Raw genomic sequence first — 23,512 nt, 5'->3', positions numbered from 1 at the left:
CTGGCTAAAACAAGCTATTCTCTGATGTCTTAAAAGTAGCTTCATGCCTTTCCTAAGCCTACATACCTGCACAAGAGCTTGCCCAGTAGCTACAATTTGTTTTAAATATTGTACTACCCTATTTGTATCCCTTTTATTTGTTTACGTAAACTAGAAGAAGGATAGGACTTCTAAGTTAGGAAAGAGATCATAAACATGATTACACACTAGAAAAGATCCGGGAATTTCTAAAGAAATTAGTCCTTTAACCCAGCAGCTTTTTGTGGGTATACTGGAATACAAGGTGATGTGAGGCCTTGAAAAATCTTCTCAATAGGTTTTACAAGGTGCTTTGACCTTGCTCAGGTTCTTGGCTACATCTTTAGATCTCATAAAAGTTCAGAGCTGTGGGGAGCATCCTTTATTCAAGTCAAATGAAATATGTGATACACTTTTATTAAAACATGAAATATATACATGTAAAATTCAGGTAGTTGTTCTATATGCATATATTTGTAATAGAGATATCTATTACATTATGATTATGTATTTTGTTTATGAATTACTAGAATATCTTTTTCAATATTTTATGGGAATTATTTCATAATTTATACATATATGCATGTGGTTATATTTTCTGAAATAAATCTTGGCATGCATAATGTTACTTATAAGAATATATTAGTAGATATGGAATCCATATGAGGAAATATACAAAATCATTCTGAAAATTCTAGGACTTTTGAACTCTACCAATTAGGCATAGGAATGTTTTGTTAATTGCAGTTTAAGTTTTAGGGACAGAAGCTAATTAATTCTTTGTTTGGTGTCCAGTGGTAAAATTGTATATTGAGAAAAATACCATTACTAATTCAATATATTGGTAGGAATTAAAATTGTTTAAACTTACAAGTGGGTCTTTGAAACTGCCATGTCCCTGGGGGGTTGTAAAACTGAGTCTCTTTTCTGTGTTCTATTTGTAATAATTCTGGATGCAAAATTTGACCTAAAGATAGGTTACGTGAGGGCATCAGTAACAGGGTCAGGGGACTAACCAGCTTCAAACAAGAATCATTTATTAAGGCAAATACTGGAGGCCAAATTCCATCATACACTATGCAACACAGGAGAATGGGAGCCAATAAGATTCACAAAGAAAAAAGTTTTGTGACTAAACAGCTCAGCTCTCTGTCAAGCACAACAAAGAGTAAAGCACCAAAGCTATTGCCAAAGGCATCAGGCAGTTTCTAGTGAATTGAGTGCAAACTAGTAATACTCAGGAGTCCCTCGATTCAAATTACAGTGTGAAACAAGTTCAGGAGGCACTGTTTATTTGAGCAAAGTCTTCTTTTCCCTCCAGAATAATGACTCTCAGAAGTCCTGATTAGAATTTCATTTCAATTTGCCTCATTTTGTAAATAACACTGGTATATTTATGGCATTAACATGATTTCTGTTGCAATTCACCAGTAGGTTAGAATTTATAATATTAGAAATCTATCCCAATGACAAAAGCCTTTTATATGTGCAGCCAGTTGTCATAGTTATTTTTCTGTTTGCTGAGACAAAATACCCAATGCAAGTTGAAGGAGGAAAGGTATATTTCAGCTCAGCTTGTAAAGATTTCAGTCCATAGTCGGCTAGTTCCAAGGCACGGCATGGCCGAGGGGCAAGGTAGAAGAGAAACAGTCCATGACAAGCAGGAGGCAGTGAAGCAGCAGGTAACAACCTCCTTTGCCCTTTGACGCAACCAAGGGACAAGCTTTTTGGGTGGTGCCACCTATAGGCAGGTTGGGCCTTCCTATTACCCATACCAGGAGATATCATAAATGAATTAGTGAACTAATGCAATACCACATACCCTTAATTCCAGCATCACACACAGGTCAACCAGCCATCTCTTAAAACCCTCATCCATGGGCATCTGAGGCTTTGGGGGAACATCTAGATACAAAAGTCATAACACCAACCATAAGAGCAAGTTGATTTTTTAATGTGCTTACATATCTATGGGTAATTACATGCTGAAAGATAAACTGAGGCAACTAAAACATTACTTTGAGCATTTAGCAACTCATGTGTTGGGGGGCTCTTAACTAGGGTGAGAGCACAATTTTTGTAAGGTGAACTCCAGGAAAAGGCAAAGAAAATATTCAATTGGTTAAATAGACAGCAACCTTATTTGGATCATTTTAATGGAAAGTCCCTAGTTCAAGGTTAGTTGGTAGTTTTCACCTGGTTAAGGTGAAGAAATGGGGTTAGTTAGCAGTTTATGATTGGACTAGAATGAGACTGAGTTGAGTTTTAATTTTCTTACATAGTAACCCAGGGCACTGTAGCTACTCCACTGAATGGCTTCCTATTTAATCATTTAACACAAGAAATGATTGAATGTTTAAATTTTAAAAATCTTTTAATAGAAACTGATATTTCTTTATTTGGAAGCAAACACTATTTTTCTTTACAAGGAAATTCTGATTGGTTAATTGAAAATGCCCAACATATTCTTTTCCTTTAAGAAGTTGGAAAGGGTCTGTTTCGCTTTGAATGTTCTTGCTTTGATTCGTGTTTGTTTGTGATACAGGTATGCTGCTACTGTTCTACTTCTTTGTTTGTTTGTTTCTCATTTACTACTCTCTTTAAAATAAAAAAAAAGAAGTTGGAACGGGAAGGTCTGAACTTTTTCTTCAGACTGTTTTTTTCTGTTGTTGGTTTTACATCCTTCAAGGCTGAAGTTAGGCTTTAGTGTTTAGTTTTCATCTTTATTCAGCCATGTGTGAATATTTGTGAGTATGGGCTGGAACAAACAGATTGACAACTTTTGAAGTTTGAGGACTAGGAAGATGGAGAGGCCTTCTGAGAGAGGAAAAAGATCTTGAATTTTGTATTGTCTGTTCTATTTACCTACTGCTCTGTAATAAATCACCTCAAAACTTAGGGGCTTAATACAAACAGCACTCAACTTGCTTGCTAACAAATGCAGACTAGGCTCACAGGGAATAACTTGTCTCTACCTAGATAGATTGAATTAAATTTTGGAAGGTATCTTTCTGTCTTCATGTGATCTCTAGCATTTTCTCTATTGACTGTTTGTCTCATCCTTTGCAGGAGGCCTCAGGATAGCTGGGCCATGGTGGCTTGGATCCCCTGGAGATAAAGGAAACTGCAAGGCTGTTCACAGCCTAGCCTGAGAAGTAATTCTGCACTTCCCCTGCTGTGTCCAGCAGATGATGCAAGGCCAGCTCTGGTTAGTGTGGAAGGGACCCACGAGGGAATACAAATGTCAGAATGGAGGTTACTGAGGAGATCGTGTTAAAAGTTATTACAGTGGAATCTCTGGAGTCAGACCATCTAGGTTCAAAACTGGCTCTGGCTTTTTAGGACATCTGATCTTCCTCTTACTTAAGAGGAAGCTTGCTTCCTGAGCTTGCTTAAGCTTGGTTTCCTTGTCAGCAAAATGAGGGGTAACAATTATGTCTGCTTCATAGATTGCTATGAGGATTAAAAGAAGTAGGAGACAGGGCTTAGCTTGTAAATTGCTCAATAAAAGTTCTCATTGTTATGATTTCACCTATATGGTAATTTACATGATAATGTGGATTTGTGGAAATAAAGTTGTTTTTATTTTTCCTAGAAGGCCATTGAGAAATTGTAATCATGTATATGTTCTCTCTGTTCCCTGGAGAGAACTCATGTTGCTCTTATTTCCATTTCCACCCTATTTCTGCGCTGTTATATGTACTAATACTAAACACCTAAATGTATTTCTACCATCAGGCACACTAAGAGGAGGTCACTCATTGAGCATGAATATCAGGCTAGGACGCAGTGGACACTGTTCTGGTGCTGTGCTTAAATAGGAAAGATTTTTTCATGTGAACATGAAATTCACAACTGTGTATTGTCCAGTGGAAAGGTGGACATGTTTTATGCTTTTCTTAAGAGACAGACGTTGTGTTTTGGACAATTTAACTTGCAAAATCCACAACTTAGAGCAGCACAGACAATAATCTATCAGGATAACATATTGAACAATGGTCAGTGTTACTCCATAGCAAGAGAGCTCTATATTCCATACTTCATAGATGTAAATCATATATACTTTTTATTGAGAAAAATCTGATCTTAGTTGGATTCACATAGTCAGGACTCCCTAGTGTCACAACAAACAAGAGTTCCTTCACTGGACCAGCTCTTAGGACCAAGAAATTAAACCAAAATGATTGCTGATGGGAAAAATTTCACAGTAACAGGGATCCATTTAGAGGGCACATCATGCATGGTCAGCTGTGCAAACACATGCATTGAAAATCATCTCCAAGCAAGAAAAAATGTCTGAAGACCAGAAAATATGAATATAATTACTCAACATGAACTTTCTTTGTCAACCCCTGTCACTTAAATTCTAGGCTTCTGGAAATGAAGATTTAGGGAAACTTACTGTCAATATCATATAATTTATGGAGAAGTACTTCTCACTCATGCTTTTTCTTCTACTTTGTACCTCCTAAGTGCCCAATTTTAAAGCATATTAATATTTCACATTTACCCAAGGATATGTAACAAAACTGAAGCAAATGGAACCCCTAAAATGCTATCTTATACAATAGTTTATTGTAATTTTTCCATCTAATTTTATTATGTTTCTTTTTTTGCCTATTTCAGGAACTATATATTTGGTATGGGATTAATGCTCATAAACTCTATTTAAGTATACCTTTTTCCACTGTAGCTGAGGTGCAGAAGGACTATCAAAGTTGTTAATGAAGTACCTGAGTCCCACAGGCACCCAAAGCAGTAAGGTTTTAAAATAACAAGCTCATAAATAATTCAAATCAATGGATCTTCTAGTGGTGGGATTATTTCCCTTAGCACGATACAATAAAATTTTCAGTATGTTCTATCTTAGAGGTAGGCAAACCAATGGGCTGGAACAAAATGTGAGGCATTGAACTTGTTATAAGGCTTTTACCATGGCATTCTGAGTGAGACGAAGAGGTTGGGATTTTTTCTTGTTGCTGTTGAATCCCACAAATCAATTTGGTTGGAATATATAGCAGTGTTGTCACTATTCTTGTAAAAATACGAAATCACTAAATCTGAAAGTTGTAATTAATGATTAAAGCTTTCCTAACCCACAAAAGAAATAATCTTTAGGTCACTCATTTACTGAGAGTCTGAATAACTTGCTTCATGTGAAAAATGGGGGTTATGACCTTTATCAAGCAGGTGATCCCCTTTCCATAGACAATTTTTTCTGCTTGGAGCATTTGGACTAGTCTTAGAGTTATGTCAGCTGGTTATCATTTGAATAAATATGAGGCCAACTTGCATAGGAAATATGTAGCCTTTCTCAAAGCATGGGTTGGAAATAGATTCCCTTTTGGCAAAATAAGACTTGTTTCAGGACAGATTCTCTTTAACTTGCCAGAAACATCAGCATTTTTATTTGTTTTACATTGGATGGCCCCATTGAGATCACAGGGCCCATGAAACACACTGCAGCAAAGCTTTCAACGGGAGGGAGAATAATTATCATTTTGGGACCTGGGAGCTGAGATCAGCTTTTGGTTTTTTTTCAGAGAGTACTTGCAATAAGCCCAATAAAATATGTCTGTTACATCAAAAGGATTATATTTCCCTTTATGCATTTATTCAAAAAAAGGATGACTTGAGTCTCCACCCCTCTGATTATTGGCAACAAACTCTTCTCAGAGTGCACCGACGCAGATATTTTTGGCAGGCCCCCAAAGGGTATGCATGTACTATACCAAACGATGTCCATACCTGATTAAAAACCAGTCTGTCAATGGGGCAAAACTTTGTCTGATTTTTCTTCTTTTGGTCTAGTTTCCACTTAGCTGATATTTAGCTCAGAGAATAATTTACTGGGCTTTGTCATGAGTAATCAAACATCTGCATCAAAATCAAGAATCACATCTATAGGTCTCAAAATGTCCATTCTTGGGCTGTGAATTAGTCACCACATAGCAACAGATGAACTCTCTGAATCTGGACAACTTAACACAAGAAAGGTTTATTTTTTCACAGAAGAAAAAGTATGTGGCTCTTTTGGGTAGCTTTCCCATAATTGGTTGCTAGGAGATCCAGTTATTTTCCATGCTGTGAGTCTAGTCTGTTGTTTGAAACTAGTTGTTTTACAGATTACTATAGAAGGACAGAAGTCTTTATGGACAGGTTTAAAGAAGTGGTTTTGCATCATGCTGACCATATTTCTGTGCCCAGACTTATTTTCATGGTCCCCCACTAGCTACAAGGATGCCATGGATATGTAGCTTTCTGTGTACTCAGGAAGAGAAAAATGAAACATTATAAGTCTAATATAGAATGCAGGATCCATCTCAGGGAACTAGTGCTTTTCTGAGTTCTAGGCCGAAGTGACCTGGCTGGACATGACTATAGGCATTAATTTGATCATGAAACCTTTGAATGCATCCCAAATTCTAAAATACCAATGCAATTGTTAAGATAGGCAATCATGTCTGGCCACTAATGTCTGCCTGTTTATTAGCAGACTTCAGGCACATTAATTATTGTTGAAAACACACTTGTTCTGGGTGCCTGTGGCCCAACTTTGTCTAGCTTAACATAAAACCCCTTCTTCCTGCCTTGAGGTATGGTGTTTTGCTGTCTTGCCACTGCCCAAGACATGCCTTTGCCTGTAATTTCCAGTAAATTGCACTTTTTGTAATCCTGGCTCTGTCTTCCTATTTTGTTTTTTTTTTTTCCTTTTTTTGGTCTCATGATAACTTCTGCCTTTTGTGGCTGGTTCTCATGCACCACAACTGGCTTTTTCTGAAACAAATGAAGAGAATGTCACCTCCTCTGCCCATCAGCAATGATTCTACCCAAATTTTACTGCTTCTAAATCATAAAATGGATCGTTCTTACCTCGGCATCCCACTACTGTTTTTTATGTTATGATTTCTGAATTATATTTTGAAGATGAAGAAACAAACCTAATCCAGGAACCCTGCTTGGAACAAGATGCCACAATTTTTCTTCATCTGCTCCTGTTCTGCCCCTAGATTTAACATTTATACTACAAACTCTTTATACCTTCGCTAGTTCTAAAGCACAAATTCCTTTACTTTTAAAAAATTTTTCTATTTTTCATTTTTTTATTTTAAAAGTAAAAGAACAAAAACATATGAACAAACAGACAACCATTTACAAAGTATCACAGGAACAGTACAAGCAACACTGAACCACATACAAGGTGACAGGGAATTCACAGTGGTTGTTGTATTACATATTGATAACTTCATGTTAAGCTATCCAGAGAATAGCTTCTATGTTAAAATATAAGGAGAGTGAGTAGTGGTGAGGTTGTTTATACCAACATCATTTAAAATCCAATTCCCTCAATAAAAGTAATCTGAAATGCTGATTTTACCTCATTTTGTCTCTTAAGAAGGGTGGAGGAATATGGGAATAAGGTTGAAATCACACAAGTATGGAGAAATCTATCTGATAGGGTTGCTTCAGCAACTGTAGTGCAGCAATGGGTCAAAGCAGTAAAGATTCATTTTCCTTTCTTGTTTCTTCCTCCTTCTTTTCTTTTCTGAGGTTATTATTATTATTTTTAAATAAGCCTGGGTGTAGGTATTTTCTGGCAATGATGCTAGTCCTTAATGATGCCGAGTTCACCATTGCTAGGATTTTCTTGTTCTTTTGCTCACCTTCTGGTGAGGAAGTCATGACTGCAGACTTCATTTGATGTGGTACAGCAAACTACACTGAGTAGAGAAACAGGTATGGAAATCCAGCAGGCTTCTGTGAAGGCAGACATCACAAAGATTAACACAAACATAAAACTATCATTTTTATTATTAATTTGTGCTTTGCAAAATCATTTCTGGTAAACATATTTGTTGTTAATATGTATTGTTCATTGTTGTTTTAAAACAAATTAAAGTGGACATGGTGGCACATGTGATCCTGGCACTCTGAGGCTGAGGCAGGAGAACGGCAAGTTGGAGGCAACTCAGCCACTTAGTGAGACTCTATTTCCAAATAAAAAGTAAAATGCTCAGGGGATATAGGTCAGTTTTAAGGACCTGGGTTCAATCTCAAGAATGAGAAACACACACACAGAGTGAAAGAGAGAGAGCAAGAGAGAGACTGACTTCTTTGGGAGTCACTCAATGATTTTTAAAAGTAGTAAAGGAATTCTGAAACCAAAACATTTAATGAAAACTACTTTTAAAAATAAAGCTATCAACTGATTGTGTATCAAATGTATCACATCTGTTCTCAGTTTTCACATATCTATTATTCAGTTTCTTCATAGATATGAAAGTTTCATAATTTTTATGGAGTCAAGTCTGTCACTTTAGTTCTCATATATCTTTATGCCCTGCTATTCTTGTGTTTACATTTTTTTCACTAAACATTATCTAATGTTTATATTTTAATGCTGACATTTAATTTTTATACAATATAAAATATGAAAATTATTTTCCCCAAATAAAAAGTCAGCTCTCTCAAGATCATATATTAAACAAGTCAACCTTGCTTCTCTTTACATTTGATAAATTCCACTGTATATTTGGTATTTTAAGAAACATATGATTTTTCCACTAGTCTTTGGATATTTCCATATTACAACTAGACAGCTCTCATTACAGTATCTTTATAATGTGATTTTGAGACTGCTATCAAAAAACCCTTCACTATGTCTCTTTCTTACAAGAGTATATATTATTTTCATCCATTTATTTTTCCAGGTAAGGTTTTAAGTAATTCACTGAGGTTATAAAACCATACAGAAACATGTTTATGACAATTAGTTTTTCTTTTATGTGTTCAGCAAAATTTTATATATTTTTCTTACAGGTTTTGTACTTTCTTCCAGATTTTCTCTTAGGATTTTATTATGCTCCTCCCAAATGTCTAGGGATATTTGACTAGTTGCTTAAATTTCTCCTTTGTCATAACCACTAGCCAGCCTATTTTAAGTGTCTTCACCTCCATTCCTAGTTTTAGGAACTTTTTGGTTATTCCTTCTTGCGGGCTTTCATTCCCTCTGTCATCCTTAACATAATGCTAATCAGACTTTAGAGTTACTGTAACTCATCTTTTTATACACTTTCATTATGTTTTAAAAGTCTGAAAGTGACTAATTGATCGTCTCAAAACAGATTTTCAGGGCCTTTCCAAAAGGAAGACTATGCTCCATGTTCCAGGTTATCCTTATTTCTGGCGTCTGTTACTTTCCTTTTCTCTTTTTCATTCCAGCAACAGTTTTATGTTCCTATTGAGGATGTTCTCTTTTTTGTTCCTCTTAGGATTTCTTGAATTCAGGTTGGGTGGCTTCAAAGGGAATTGAATCACTATACTTAGGCTTTGGCTAATCTTGACTCTATGTATCCCCAGAGTGATGGCAAAATGAGTGTAACAAAATTTTTCAGGATTCCAAAAATTGTTTTTCTTAGTTTTCAAGTATCATGAAAAATTATCTGGCCTACACTACTGTGGTAATCCAGGAGAATATACAAATTTAGATACTTTGTTAAAAATTTCCAATATTACTTGCACTTTCTTTTTATTTCTTTTTGAGACAAGGTCTTGCTTAGCAGTTTAGGCTGGCCTTGAGCTCACTTTGTAACCCAGACTGATTGCAAACTCACAACAATCCTCGTGCCTCAGTCTCCCAAGTGCTAGGATAATAGATGTGCACCACCACTCCTGGCCATATTTGAACTTACTATTTAATTTGTAAGGTTAATTCTATTGCTAGTGGGACAAAGATATAAAGGTATTTTTTAAAGGCCATGTTTGTGTTATAATGTTCAACCATGCAACATGCACTTTTAATTTTCCATTTAACTCAATAAACTAATAGTCAATGCAAAAGTACTGTTTGCTGATAAAGGGTAATGTTAAAAACAAATAAGTTGGATGTTATAAATCTAATAAATATTGTAAAAATAGAATAGTTTGTAAAAATAGTGATATGACTACAGAACATCATATCAGAATCAGGAGGTGAGTTTGAAAAACATGAGGTGAGTTTAAAAAACATCCAAATGATGCTATTGTTATAGCTGATAAAAATAATAAAAAAAATAGTAAATTTTGTTTAGCTTTCCTACTTTCAAAAGTAAGAGCATATAACATACTTTCTAGATTTCTATCTGACAGGTCACTTTTACAATTAGAGTTTAAATAACTACAAATATTTAAAAAATTCACTCATTTTCTGAATGAGATTGAAAATTATATGAAAATATACTCTAGTAGAATGAGGAACGAACCATTCCCAGGAATATTATAGGTACCTGTGCTTCAGATATATTATATTTTTGGTGATTGTTAAAATTTCATAATTTAAAAGAACACTAACTCAGAGGTCCACTCATTATAGAAAAATTGATTATAATTATAAATAAAATTTGTGTTTCGTTATACAATTTTCCCAAAGAATTAACTAATATTCTAATGGCATTGTTTATTTAAATAATTAAATTAGTACTTAATGAGAAAGAAAACTTGAAGCCAATTAAAGACCAAAGTAATACATGTACTGCATTTTCCAGCAATTAATTGATAACTTGCTTACTATTGGTTATCTAACAATTAACCAGGAAAACATTCCTAGGAAATAGAACAGCATTAATGCAAATAAGTTTCGGATTTATTCTTTTCAAATCCATTAACCACATTATCTAATCTGGCGTATGCAGAAAGTCCTCCAGAAAAATTAATATTAAAAAATACCTCTGAAGCCTTCTGGTTTTGAGAATTCTAATTGTTTTGGCAGCATAAATTGCTAAAGCAAGGAATTGCTGAAGACAGTTCCCAGTCATAGGTCTCTGAATGAAAAACAGAGTGGAAGAGTTTTCTAGGTGTTACAGTGTGTGTTGTAGACTGGCCATCCCCAGTATGTTCTTGACTTTTGTGACTGGTGATATGCTTACATTCATGTCTACCATGACATATCTAAAACCACCTCCTCTGCCAACAAAGCATATTATGACCACGAGACACATCATCTTCTCTCTACATGATGTTTTTAGGAAATTAACAATGGTTGCTATATTACATATTGTTACCTTCAAAGTATTTGTTCAGATTGTCAGATATAGGCATGCAAAGCATTAACTGTTCCTTTCAATAAACCAATAGAAATTAGTAGTACAATTATCTTAGCTATCTTGTGTGTGTGTGTATATATATATATATATATATATATATATATATATATATGTTTATCTTCCTTCTTTCTTTCTTTCCTCCTTTCCCCTATCCCAGTTATTCTTTCTTTTTGAGTAGTTTCTTTCCCTTTCAGAATATGTACAACATTTTTAAAAAATTCATTTATGATTTTAACTTGACTCTTTAACATTTACTTATTAAAAATTTAATGGTACTCAAAATGAACTGCTATGTTTTGTACTATGTGATGACTGAAAATTTTTGAGGTAAAATTTATGTTTCCAACTCTTATGAAAGAGATCCATAATCTTCAGTTACAACATTTAAGAGTTAGCTAATGGTCCAGAATTTCTATTATGTAAGGTAACATTTGACAATTTGGGAAAAACGTCACTAGTATCAAGTAAATTAATGACTACTTTTGAGGGAGTTTCAACCTCAATAGTGATGATATTTGAGGCAGGATGATTCTTCTGTACAGAGAACCCTCTTGTGCATTCCCCTGTATTTAGCTGTATCTTTGGTTTCTATTGAGAGATGCCAATAGCAGTTTCCCACTATGACACTGAAAAGTGTCTCCAAAAGTTTCAAATATTCCCTTGGAGCAAAATCACCCACCCTAGCCCCTGTCCTGAGATCATCAAACAAGCATATTCTGCTGATCTGCATCCTATGGTTCTATAGATAAATACCCAAGGAACAGTAGCTAATAATGGTTTTCTTTTAATGGTACTGTATGCACATATATATAGTTATTCTGATCATGCTCAAATTCTTCTTTGAAAGAACAAGGACATTTCCTATGGATTGAAAAACCAGAGGAATATGCAATGATAAAATCACCAGCATGAGGCTTGGTTTCCTAGAGATAATCAAAGTATTTGACACAGAAGTTTATAGGTTGCTAAAATCTTTGTTCACTTTTAGAGGTAAATTGAACATATTTTTTTCTGAGTGATGTGGTATTAGTCACCAGAAAAATGTTGTGATGTACAGGAGACATCCTTATTCTGAGCTTTTGAAACAGTCTCAAGTGTTCTGCAGGAATATGAGTCTTGTGTTGACTCATAGTTCATCTGTTTAGGATAATGTCTTCATTGGGGCAGATAGTAGAGAAAAATTACAAGAGTTTTATTAAGGCTCAAACACTACCCATCTATCCCAATAGAGCAGTCACAAAATAAGATAATTTTTCTCAGTATCACCATTCCCCTCAGTTTGTGTGAAATTATTACCTCCATCTACAGAAAACTAATAGACCATTTTAACTATTTATTGCACTCAAACTGTCAAAATAAAACTGAAAATGCCAATAATTGATAGCCAGGACTTAACACACTTCTAGGATTTCATAGATGGAAACTTAAACACACAGAAGACAGCTTTCATCAATAAAAGAAAAATAGCTGTCCAAGCTAAGGCAGACCAAAATTTATGTGGACAAGTCCTCACCAAAAGGACTTCACATTTAAGTTTTCAGTAAATATACATTTTCCATCCCTTTTCATGCTGTTCACACTTGACAGCATTGAGCTTTTATTTTTATACACTGAACTGAGTGTGGCAGTAAGAAAGCACAAGAAAAATTGTTAACTGATGATATGAACCAGGTAACAGTTAATTCTGCTTCATAAGATGAAATTTGAATATTATAATTAAAGCAATAATGGGAGTCCTATGTAAGGAACCAAGAATCACCAGAAAATGTTCTTACATCAAAGAGACATCTTTATCCTAGACTTTTAGTCTCAGGTGTTCTACAGGAAAACCAAATGATTCAATTGTCATTGTTTTTAGTCTAAAAAGTAAGTTGACATTTACAAATTAAACATTAGCTCTATATAATTTCATGAAGTATAAAATGTTTGAAAAAGAAACCCAGGTAAGACTGAAACCAGGAATGGTTTAATAAGGCAATTTTTAATGAGATGTATAAAAAATCTTTTAAAAGATTTAAATGTAACGTTCTTGTTGAAGATTTGGAAAATATTAAGAGCTACTGTTATGAAATTCTACTCATTATTCCATTTTCCAGATACAATGCATTTAACATCTGAACCTATTTTACAGAATATTTTCTAACATCAGTTTACATATTCCAATAAATATATCTGGTTCTTTAACTGAGCAATACATTATGAACATTTCCAGGGACATTAAATGTTCCAACACACTCTTGAGGATTGCGCAAAATTTCTCTATAATGTATGTAACCAAGATTGACATAAATATATACCTATTACTTATTTTTGATGTTTCAACATTTCCCAATTTAGAAAATATATGTTGATAATATTGATATATTTTTGTGTGTTTTGAACTTGAATTTAATATTTGAGGCTAAGTCTATTAGGAGCATTTTTACTATATCTCTTCAGCTGCTGTGGCTTGAACTGTGCTCCCTCCAAATTTCCAAGTTGAAATACAAAATTCCAGTACCTCAGAAAGTGACCTAGCCACGCAGGTGCCCAGGAGGCAGAAAGGCCGCAGGCGCTGGCAAGTGGTGTGGAGACGTGCGCTGGGCTTCAGGCCGGCCGCTGCCGCTCGTCCAAGAACCACCATGCCACAGAGAAGCACTGACACAGTAGCCCACCCAGAGATGTGCGTGAACCATCCTGACATGGAGAAACCTCTGGGAAAACACTCCACATGGTGGGTCACTCTTGGCCCTGCTATTGAGAGCCAGAAAGGTCCAGAGTGAGCAGAGGAGCAGCTGATGAACAAGGACTTGGAGAACATGACAGTAACGATGCCTGATGACTCAGAGGTCAAGCTGACGGGGGAAGCGGGAGCCATCTGGGAGCTGGAAACCAGGAGGATCTTGCACAATACCTGGGGAGACCCCTTGAAGGCCATTCTTCCCCTAACTGTACAGGCTGTGGTGGAGGAGCGAGTGGAGCTCCAGAGGTCTGTACCTAGACTTCAAGGATTACATGGGTGTCCAATATTCAGATTCTGAAAAATTGCTTTCATGGAGAAGGTACGTGTCTAGGTTACTTGCCTGGACACTTCACACCTGATAGTGTTGAGACTGACTAGCGGGCCAAGGACTTCATCCACATGTTCTTGCTGCTTGTATTGTTGGTTGGGGAGAGGACACTAAGTGGTTGCAGGGTCCCAATGCACTGGGAGGCTGAAGAGAACACCCCTCTGCTTTCTTAGACAAGAGGAATTGATAAATCATACTTCCCAGGATCCCAGTTCAGTAGAAGGACAAACTATTCTTGAAGATTAGTTTATTACTCACGCAGCCCCAGATAGTAGAAAAAAGCTACAAAAATGGCTTTTGCCCCAGATTGCTTACTTGAGATGCTGGTAATAATTGCCTCCTCAGTATTTTATAGCTGTGACTAGGAGGAGGACAAGGAGAGGAAACAAAGAGACTGAGAAAAACAGCTGCCTTTGTTGCAGCACTAACAGAAACAGACTCTAAGTCTGATTCTTGGGGCCCCAAGAAGAACTCGCCAACTACATTTGTCTGCTACTGCTGTCAAAAGCCAGGCAACCTCAAGAGGAACTGCCCTAAGAAGCCCCCTGGGCCATGCCCTGACTGTAAAGGTGACCAACAGAGGTTGGACTGGCCTCTGAGGCAAAGGCCCCAGAGCTCAGACCCCTCCTACCATCTGGTCTAACAAGAATGAAGGGGCCCAGGGCGTACTCTGCTTTCTCCCTCTGCTAGACTGTTATCTCCAAGGAGGAGCCCCAAGTAATCATGGCTATAGAGAAAAAAGTGAACAGCCTATTGCTGAACACTGGTGCTAGTCTGTTGGTCTTCTTTTCAATCCTGGCCTTCCTTCCAGCCATCACACCTCATTGAAAGGAGTCACTGATGAGGAGGTAATCTGCTATTTTTCACAACCCTTAGGCTATAATTACCTGTTAGATCTTTCTTGCATATCTTTGTTTTCCTGAGAAATCACTTTGAAGATATCACCATGTGTTACAGCAGCCACTAATAATTTCCTACCAATCTGTCTAAAACTCTGTAATGTTTGTATTGTCCTTATGCTATTTTGTATATGGATGTATGCTTATTACTACGTGTTTTCAACAACAGCAATTGAGAATAGTCAGTGCTTATTTAATTGATCACTCATGTATAGGTCTATTTGTTTTCCCTAGAAACCACTTTGAAGAAACCAAAGTATAATACAACAACCATTGATAATTTCCTACCATTTTTGTCTGTAACTCACTATTATTTGTCTATTTGTTTTCCTGAGAAACTATTTTGAAGATACCAAAAGGTAAAATAATAACCATTGATAATGTCCTACCACTTTGTCTGTAATTTGGTAAATCCCCTGATTACTATGTTATCCCTCTTTTACTCTTTAAAATAAAAAAAAGAAAGTGACCTTATGGAATCAAGGTTACTGATGGTAAAAGAAGTGAAGAAGAGGTAGCACTAGAGTAGGATGGGATGCAAATCCAGTAGAATGGCTTTTTTATCAAAAGGGGAGATCTGGCTCTAGGGACACATATAGAGGGAAGGTGATGCAAAGAGACGTAGGGAGAAGTTGGCCATCTCTGAGGCAAGGAGAAAAACCTTGACAAGATCTTTCCCTCGGTCTTCAGAATAGACCAACAGGCTGCCCTGTTGCTTTCAGACTTATAGGCTTGAGAAGTGTGAGGCAATAAATTTCTGTTGCTTAAATCCAGTTTATTTGTGCTACTTCATTATGGCAGTTGCAGGGAATAAATTCACCAGTTAACACTGCACAAAGATTTCCCCACTCACTTCTCTCTCTCCCTAGTTTTGTCAAGATTCTTAAATATTTAATGCCTTCTATTTCTAGGGAAGAATATACTTTTGTAATGTGTCTTTATTTTTCTTTTTCTAGCCTGTAGTTTTTGTAGCAGACACTTTCTTACTTTACAATTTTTATAGTCTGGAAGTAATGAAAAATAAAACTACTTATAACAACAATTAATATTGAATGGTTTTTGTGTTCAGACTTCATGCTATATTAAACTCATCATGTTAATTATCTTCTTTATTGCCATGTTAATGAACTTATGGAAATGAAGCACCATCTTCATCATTCATTTTCTTGTTTTGTTTTGTCATATAAGTTATATCTTGTGTATTTATGCATTCATTTTATTCTGTCAGCTTTGTTCATCTGAAAAATGATTGTAGAGTTGTAAATAACTGGACTTGTTCTGTAGAAAAATAGATCAGAATTACTATGTGGTGGCACTTATTTCAGGAGTTGGAATTTTCACTTAATGGAATTCTAGTTCAATTGGAACTTCTATGATGAATGTACTGGAATTTCCACAGTATTTTGTTTCACTGCATGCTGTTGCTTGAAGGTAGATGTTGATATGATCAAATTTGATTGCCATGGTGGCAGTGACAGAAGCTGGCATCTTAAGTAGAGATTAGGTTGTTCAGAGAATACTCATGCATATGGGTTAGTTATTGGGAGAACATGTTATTTTAAAGATAGGCTGCTCCTTGTGTCCCGTCTTTTATCATGTGTCTGCCTCTCCTTTTAGCATTTTGCCATGTTATGATGTAGTGGGAAACCTTCCTCAGATGTGGTTACTGAGTCAACCTCCCAGCCTACAGATTTGTGAGCTAAATAAACTTCTCTTTATAATTTACCCAACCTCAGGTATTTTGTTTCAGTAGCAGAAACAGACCAAGAAAAAAATAATCTGTCTACTCACCCTGAAGGTGAGAGGAGAACAGCAGTCAAAAATGACCTTTCAGATGATTAAGAAGTCAAACAGAATGCAAGTATTCCTAAGTGACAGTAACAAGCAAGGGGGATTGTGCTAAAGACAGGGGTGTAGATTCAACAGCTGGAGACGGGAGCCGAGACTGTCTAGGGCCAGAGTTGTGAGAAGGGTACAGGAAAAGTGGCTGGAGAGGGTGTGCTGTAAATTTAGGGGATACTGGACAGGTCAAGGATGACGTGAAGGATGAGACTGGTAGCCCAGGTCTGGAGTCAGGTGAATGCAGAATTTGTGGGGTTAAAAGGTGGGCTCTTGGGGCTGGGGATTTAGCTCAGGGGCACAGCGCCTCCCTGGCAAGCACAAGGTCATGAGTTTGATTCCCGGTACAGGGAAAAAGAAGAAAAGGTGGGCTCATGTGAGGGAACTGTGAGGGAACTTAATAAGAAGAGAATGGGCTGACAGCTGTCCTGAATTTTTGTCATTTAGGTTGCAGGTCCTGACAAACGCAGGACTGTTTGGGGGAAGACAGTTGTCAAAGCCTGATGTTAGCAAACCTTCCACATAAGCACCATGCAAATGGCATAAGTGTGGGGTTTGACAGGGACAAAAGAGCTAACTTTGACTTTTTCTCTGAATTCTGTAAGGGACCACCTAAGAATTGTGTGCTTTCATATTTATAGGAATTGAAAACTGGAAGGAGCCTAATGAACCCCGGTAGTTTAAGTAGCTTGAAATTCTGAATGGGGGGTGAGTCTGTATCTATTGATTCATGCCAGCACCTTCTCTAAGTGTCTGGCCTCAGTTAAGTTAATGATCTAAAGCACAAGAGTTAATCCTCCTCTGTGGCTGTATTCTAGCTTTTCCTGAGAGGAGAGATGCTATTATGCTTTTCCAAGGGTGTGACGTGACTGCTTGCTGGGTTGGTCTACTGCTGCAAACCTCTTCCCGAAGTTTAGTCAGGGAAAGGTCCTGAGATGGATAAATATCCGTCCACCTTTGATAGCGGCTGGTAGGTGTGACAAAATGTCTCTTTATGCATAAAACTGATGATGAAATTTGCCTAAACTTCAAATGATATTGAAAATAGAATCCCTTGTGTTTCTTCTTGGAGTTTATTAATTATATTCACAACTGTCTACCAGTTGACAACTTTGTATTTAAATTTCTCTAGTTGGAGGTTCATTCACTTCATGTTCCAGTAGCACTCTTTCACTTACTCCTTTCACTGAAGGTTAATCACCCCTTCTCCACCAGTACCCAATTAAAGACTAAACATTTACAAAACATTGTCAAATTTCACTGTCTTTTAGATATTTGTTTTGTATCTCTTGATTCAGCAAGATTTTTCTGCTAGCTCAGGTACCTGGAGAAAATAATTTTATGAACACTTCTTCCTGTACCTGATTCTTTACAGTATATTTCAGTAAAAACTGTACTGAATGCTTTTTGTGTGTCAAGTCCCATGTGTAGGTGTAGGGAATATGATGGTGAACAATCTTTGCCAACATGTGCCCTGCAGTCTGGTGACAATAGCTGTAAACTTGGGAGTCCCCTGGTATTCTTGTTGACTAAAACTACTGCATTGTCACTCCAGAGCAGGCCTTCCAAAACCAGTCAAGCTTTATAAACAGGTCATCTGGGGAACATTGCAACTGCTAACAGAGATGATATCACTGATATATCAAAAGTCTGGGGCTGGATTTTCCCTGTTGGTGGTTTGCATTTCCAATGTGATCTGTCATCTTGCATGCAATTGAATGTATCTTGCTGCATTTCCTCTCATCCTGTCACCTGAGAGTTGGTTCCCAACAACTGGCTTTTTTCAATTCAGAAAGAGAATGTATTCAGAAAGGCTTATTTTCCCCAAGAGTGTGTCCGGGATCAAGGTTTCAGTTCATAAATTCCACCCCAGTTTAACACTGAATGATACTGTTGTCTCCACAGGAAAACATTTGTGACCTTCGCACAGCAGGCATGACATTGGACTGTAATGTCCTATAATCTTGGCTGAAATTTCTGAAAGGCTGTGTTTATTTGACTCTTTAGTGCTGCATATCTGTAGCTGGCTCTTAACTAAGGACAGTGAGGTATGTTATGCTTCTTGCCATCAGCCATACTGGGCTGCACAATCCCGAGATCAAGTTCAAGAGCACAGTCTTCCCTTTTACTCTGGCCCTCCCTTCTACAGGGTGCCTTCTCGGTGCTGCAGCCTAGGGATACAGAAGTGAGTCAAAGCTATCCATCATTTAATAGGAGGGCCCATAAGAGTGATCATTCCAATGGGACACAAACATCTAAGAAATTACAATTAAAAGCAAAACCAAAGATTCGGGAATAGGGCTTTGAACTAGAACAGAGTTTCATGAGGAGAGAGGTTCTGAGATATACATATTTGCTAATAAACAGCTTTGTGTATTTACCGTAAATATAAAGCCATACTGCTAAAAAAAAAAACTACAGAGAGCCCATGAAGGAAGTCAGTCAAGGTTTGTTGTCCAGTGGAACACACAGGAGAAGTAATATGTTTTCCTTAGGAAACTTCTCAAGGAAGTGAGAGTTCATCTGAGTCTTGTGAAATCAGCTAGTGGAGAAGGAAGAAATTTCAGGCCAAGACAACAGCGTAAATATTGTCCAGCAGAGGCATGTATAGATGAGGCAGTGCAACTCCAGGTTGTTGTTTTGTATGGCTCAAGAATGAAAATATGCAGGGCAATTTTTTTGAGAAATAAGGGATCAGAAAGGACTTTGTATGTAAGATTTCATGAAGGAGCTATATATCAAACATGCTTTCACAAATTAGTGATCTTACTTAATGCCAAGCTTAACTGACGAAAGATACAATGAATCATGTACAAAAGTTAGAAGTCCAAGACCGTCAATGTAGGTCCTCAGTCCTTTCTTGCTGAGACAAGGATGTACTGTGAGATCAACTTATGAGGTCTTTACACTAGGCATGCAAAAAGGAAGTTTTAAAGGCATGAAACACCTCAGAAATTGTCAAAGAGGGCTATGCCATTGGTATAGACAAACATGCTATGTGTTGCCTCAGTCTCAGAATTTATTGGATATCCACACACTCGCAAGCTGTATCAGTTTCATTGCTGTATTTCCCTGAGTACTGTTGATTTCATTAAGTGTCGTGAACATGACAATTCCCAGTTCTTTGTTCCACTGCAGCCTTAATTGCTAACATCTAATACTTAACCCTCTTAACACTCAAATCATATATCATATAGAGAACAATAATGTTTAGGTTACAGGAAAAGACTAAAGATGCTAGAAGACTTTAAAAGGCAATATTAAGAGTTAAAACAATTATTCACTGTAAACGGTCAGATACTGGTTTAAGGAACCTATCATAGGATATCAAGCAAAGGGTCCAAGCAGCTTTGAAGTAGGCAGCATCAAATGCCAGGGAGGAATCGCACTGCACTAAAGTCTGGGTGCAGATGGAAGTTCATTATCTGGTGACTCTCTTGTGTATATACCAGGTGGTCTATAATAAGGCCATGGGTTAGTGTGCCATGCTGCATTCCAAATTTTCAGGGCAGAGTTTTTTATTGTGGTACTAGAGATTGAACCCAGGATCATCACACTGAGCTCTATTCTCAGTCCATTTTTATCTGCCTGTCTGTTTGTCTCTCTGTCTGTATTTAGACAGCATCTGAGTAAGTTGCTCCAGCTAGGCTAGAAGTTGGAGGCCTCCTGCTTCAGCCTCCCAGAGTGCTGGAATTACAGGCATGTGCACCACACCTGACCCAACAGGTGATAATTTTTATTAGCATTGTTAGGAAAAAAGAAAGAAAAGAAACAAAGGTCCAAGCTCAACAGAACAGGTTTACGCAGAACAAACCCAAGAAGGACTCCTCTGGCTCTTAGATCACACTGGTCTCTCTTGTGCAGGTTATAGGATCATGACGGGGAGAGTTCAGTGAAAGGTAGCTGTGGCTACCTGCCAAGGAAAAGGCTTGAGAAAGTACCTAGAGGTAATAATTGCCCCACGACAGTGATGAGTCAGTGTGTGTGGATGTGGGGTGCGGGGTTAGAGTGGTCTCTGGTCTGTCTATGATGGTGGTGGTCAGATTCAATTAAGCATGAATAAGTTATCAGTTTGTCCTGTATGGTTGTGCTGTGAGGTGAAATTTGTGATTCTTTACTTGATCAGACAAGATGCAGATTCAGTCTACTGTAGCTTAGCATTTGTACCCCAAATGGAGACACTCAGGGTAAGCTGCTACTATGTAAGGCAGAGTAACTCCAAACAGTCTGCAGCTGGAAACGGCTACTCTGAGGTATTGTTTATTAAATAGCTCAGGAAGCATCTGAACACTTAGAATTTAGAGTAAAACTCACATACCTGTGCCCTGACTGTGACCTATTGTATTAGATCTCTAAAGCTCAGCCCAGCAATTGACATTTTATTTATTTGATGGGTGAAGAGGGACAAACTGCACTTTAAGGAAGCTCACAAGCTGATTTTTATGTGAGCTACTCTTTGAGAATTCATCAGTAAGTGATGGAGACATTTGAAGTGAATTCTAGTGTTTGAACTAGTGAGAATGCTGAGATCTCCAGTAATTTACTAAATAGAACAAACAAATCTAGTTTTGAAAACTTAGAAATCAATCTTAAAAGTAAGAAATAATATTCAGGGCATGAGACTGCTTAAGGTTGTTGAATTGAAAAAGGCACATTATTTCTCATTTTAGTTAGAGCTCTGAAAATGCCACAGAATCCTTACTTTCCAGGGCAAATAGGTATCCCATTCATATCTAACACTCAGTGCTTGTTCATCATGACAAATTGAAATACACTACAAAAAGACTATCTTTTTGTCAATAAAAATTGAATTGTACTTGAAACTTATTTAAAACTGAAATTTAAATATATTCTAGAGCAGACTGTCCTGAAGCATGTGTTTGGCTTCTTCTCAACTCTCCAGCTTCAGCCCATCTGTGTTGACCCCAGCCTCCACCATCCATGGGGGTTGCCCAGAAGTCCCACAGGTGTCCACCTCTGACCTTCAGCAGTCTCTCATAAGCCAGCAGGCTCATCTCCTGTATCAGCTCCTCAAACTTCTCCAAAATGGGCAGCAAAGGCAGCTTTTGGATGGCTATGGTAGGGCTGGTGGTATGGGGAACATCACAGCCATCCAGGTAAAACTAAAGCCTGCCAACCCCCTGAACATGGAGGTGGACCCTAACATCCAGGTCATGTGCATATAGGAGAAGGGGCAGGTCAAGAACCTCGGCAACAAGTTTGCAGTTCCTAAAGCAGCGGAACAGGATGCTGGAGGCCAAGTGGAGCCTCCTGTGGTAGCAGAAGTCATCCAAGAGCAACATGGACCACATGTTCAAAAGCTACATCTACAGTGGTTGGATACACTTGGGCAGGAGAAGGTGAAGCTGGAGGTGAAGCTTGGCAACATGCAGGGGCTGGTAGAGGCCTTCAGGAATAAGTACAAGGATGAGATCAACAAGCATACAGAGATGGAGAATGAATTTGTCCTTATCAAGAAGGAGAGAAGGATGTGGATGAAGTTTATGTGAACAAAGTGGAGCTCACATCTAACGTAGAAGGGCTATCTGAGGAGATCAACTCCCTCAGGCAGCTGTATGAAGAAGAGATCTGTGAGCTGCAGTCTCAGATCTTCACACACCTGTGGTGCTGTCCCTGGACAACAGCTGCTCAGTGCACCTGGATGGTATCATTGCTGAGGTCAAGGGCCAGTATGAGGAGATCGCTGACCGCAGCCAGCCTGAGGGTGAGAGTAGGTACCAGATCAAGTATGAAAAGCTGCACACTCTGGCTAGGAAGCACAGACTTTGCACTCTGCTGTGCAAAGTCTGAGATCTCTGAGATAAACCACAGCCTTAGCAGCCCACAGGTGGAGACGGAGTCTCTCAAGAGCAGGGGGCATCCCTGGAGGCTGCCATCACACACTGAGCAGCACAGGGAGCTGGCCATTAATGATGGCAGCACCAGCTGGCAGCCACCTGCAGAAGGCCAAGCAGGACAGGGTACAGCAGCTGTGGAGTACCAGGAGCTAATGAGTGTTAAACTGGTACCTGACATTGAGATTGTCACCTACCACGAGCTGCTGGAAAGCAAGAACAGCCTGGAGGAGGAGGATGCAGAACATGAATATCCACAGGAAGACCACTAATGGCTGTACAAGCGCACCCTACGGGGGCCTCCAAATCCCTAGCTCCACCTGCACCAAGTCTGTTGTGATTGTGAGGAAGAGCCAGGCCTGTGATGGGAAGGTGGTGTCTGAGTCCTCTGATGTCCTGCCCAAGTGAATGGGCCACAGCAGCCTCGCCCAGCCCACACCCCTCCCATGGCTGCACCAGAGCCTGTGGGGCACACAGCTGTATATGGGAGCATTGGGAATAAGTGGCCCACCTAAGGCTCAGTCCTAGCCCTTAGTCCAGCTTTGAGGGGAAACTACTGCCCAGGATACCCCTTCTTGCCTATGCCCATCACAAAAAACCAATTCAATTGTTCTTTCCAAAATAAAGCCTGAGCTGGTTCTGCCACCTGGAAAAAATATTCCAGAGCAGATATTTCTAAAACACTTTTGTTTGATTATTTCTAAGTGTATTCAGACAGTAACCCATTTTTCTTGGGTGAGAGACTTTAGACTGTTGCTTAAGAGAAATAG

The 23,512-nt window shown here is 38.1% G+C and overlaps 1 pseudogene; it reads left to right on the top strand.

Annotated features, from left to right (window-relative positions):
- Positions 1 to 13,720: 13,720 nt before the first annotated feature.
- LOC102029088 lies at positions 13,721 to 23,014 on the top strand (annotated as a pseudogene).
- Positions 23,015 to 23,512: the final 498 nt, after the last annotated feature.

This window comes from Chinchilla lanigera, unplaced genomic scaffold (genome assembly GCF_000276665.1).
Source record: "Chinchilla lanigera isolate Chin_1 unplaced genomic scaffold, ChiLan1.0 scaffold00020, whole genome shotgun sequence".
NCBI lineage: Eukaryota > Metazoa > Chordata > Mammalia > Rodentia > Chinchillidae > Chinchilla > Chinchilla lanigera.
The sequence above is the reverse complement of the archived record's forward strand: the minus strand, read 5'-3'. Positions and strand labels throughout refer to the sequence as shown.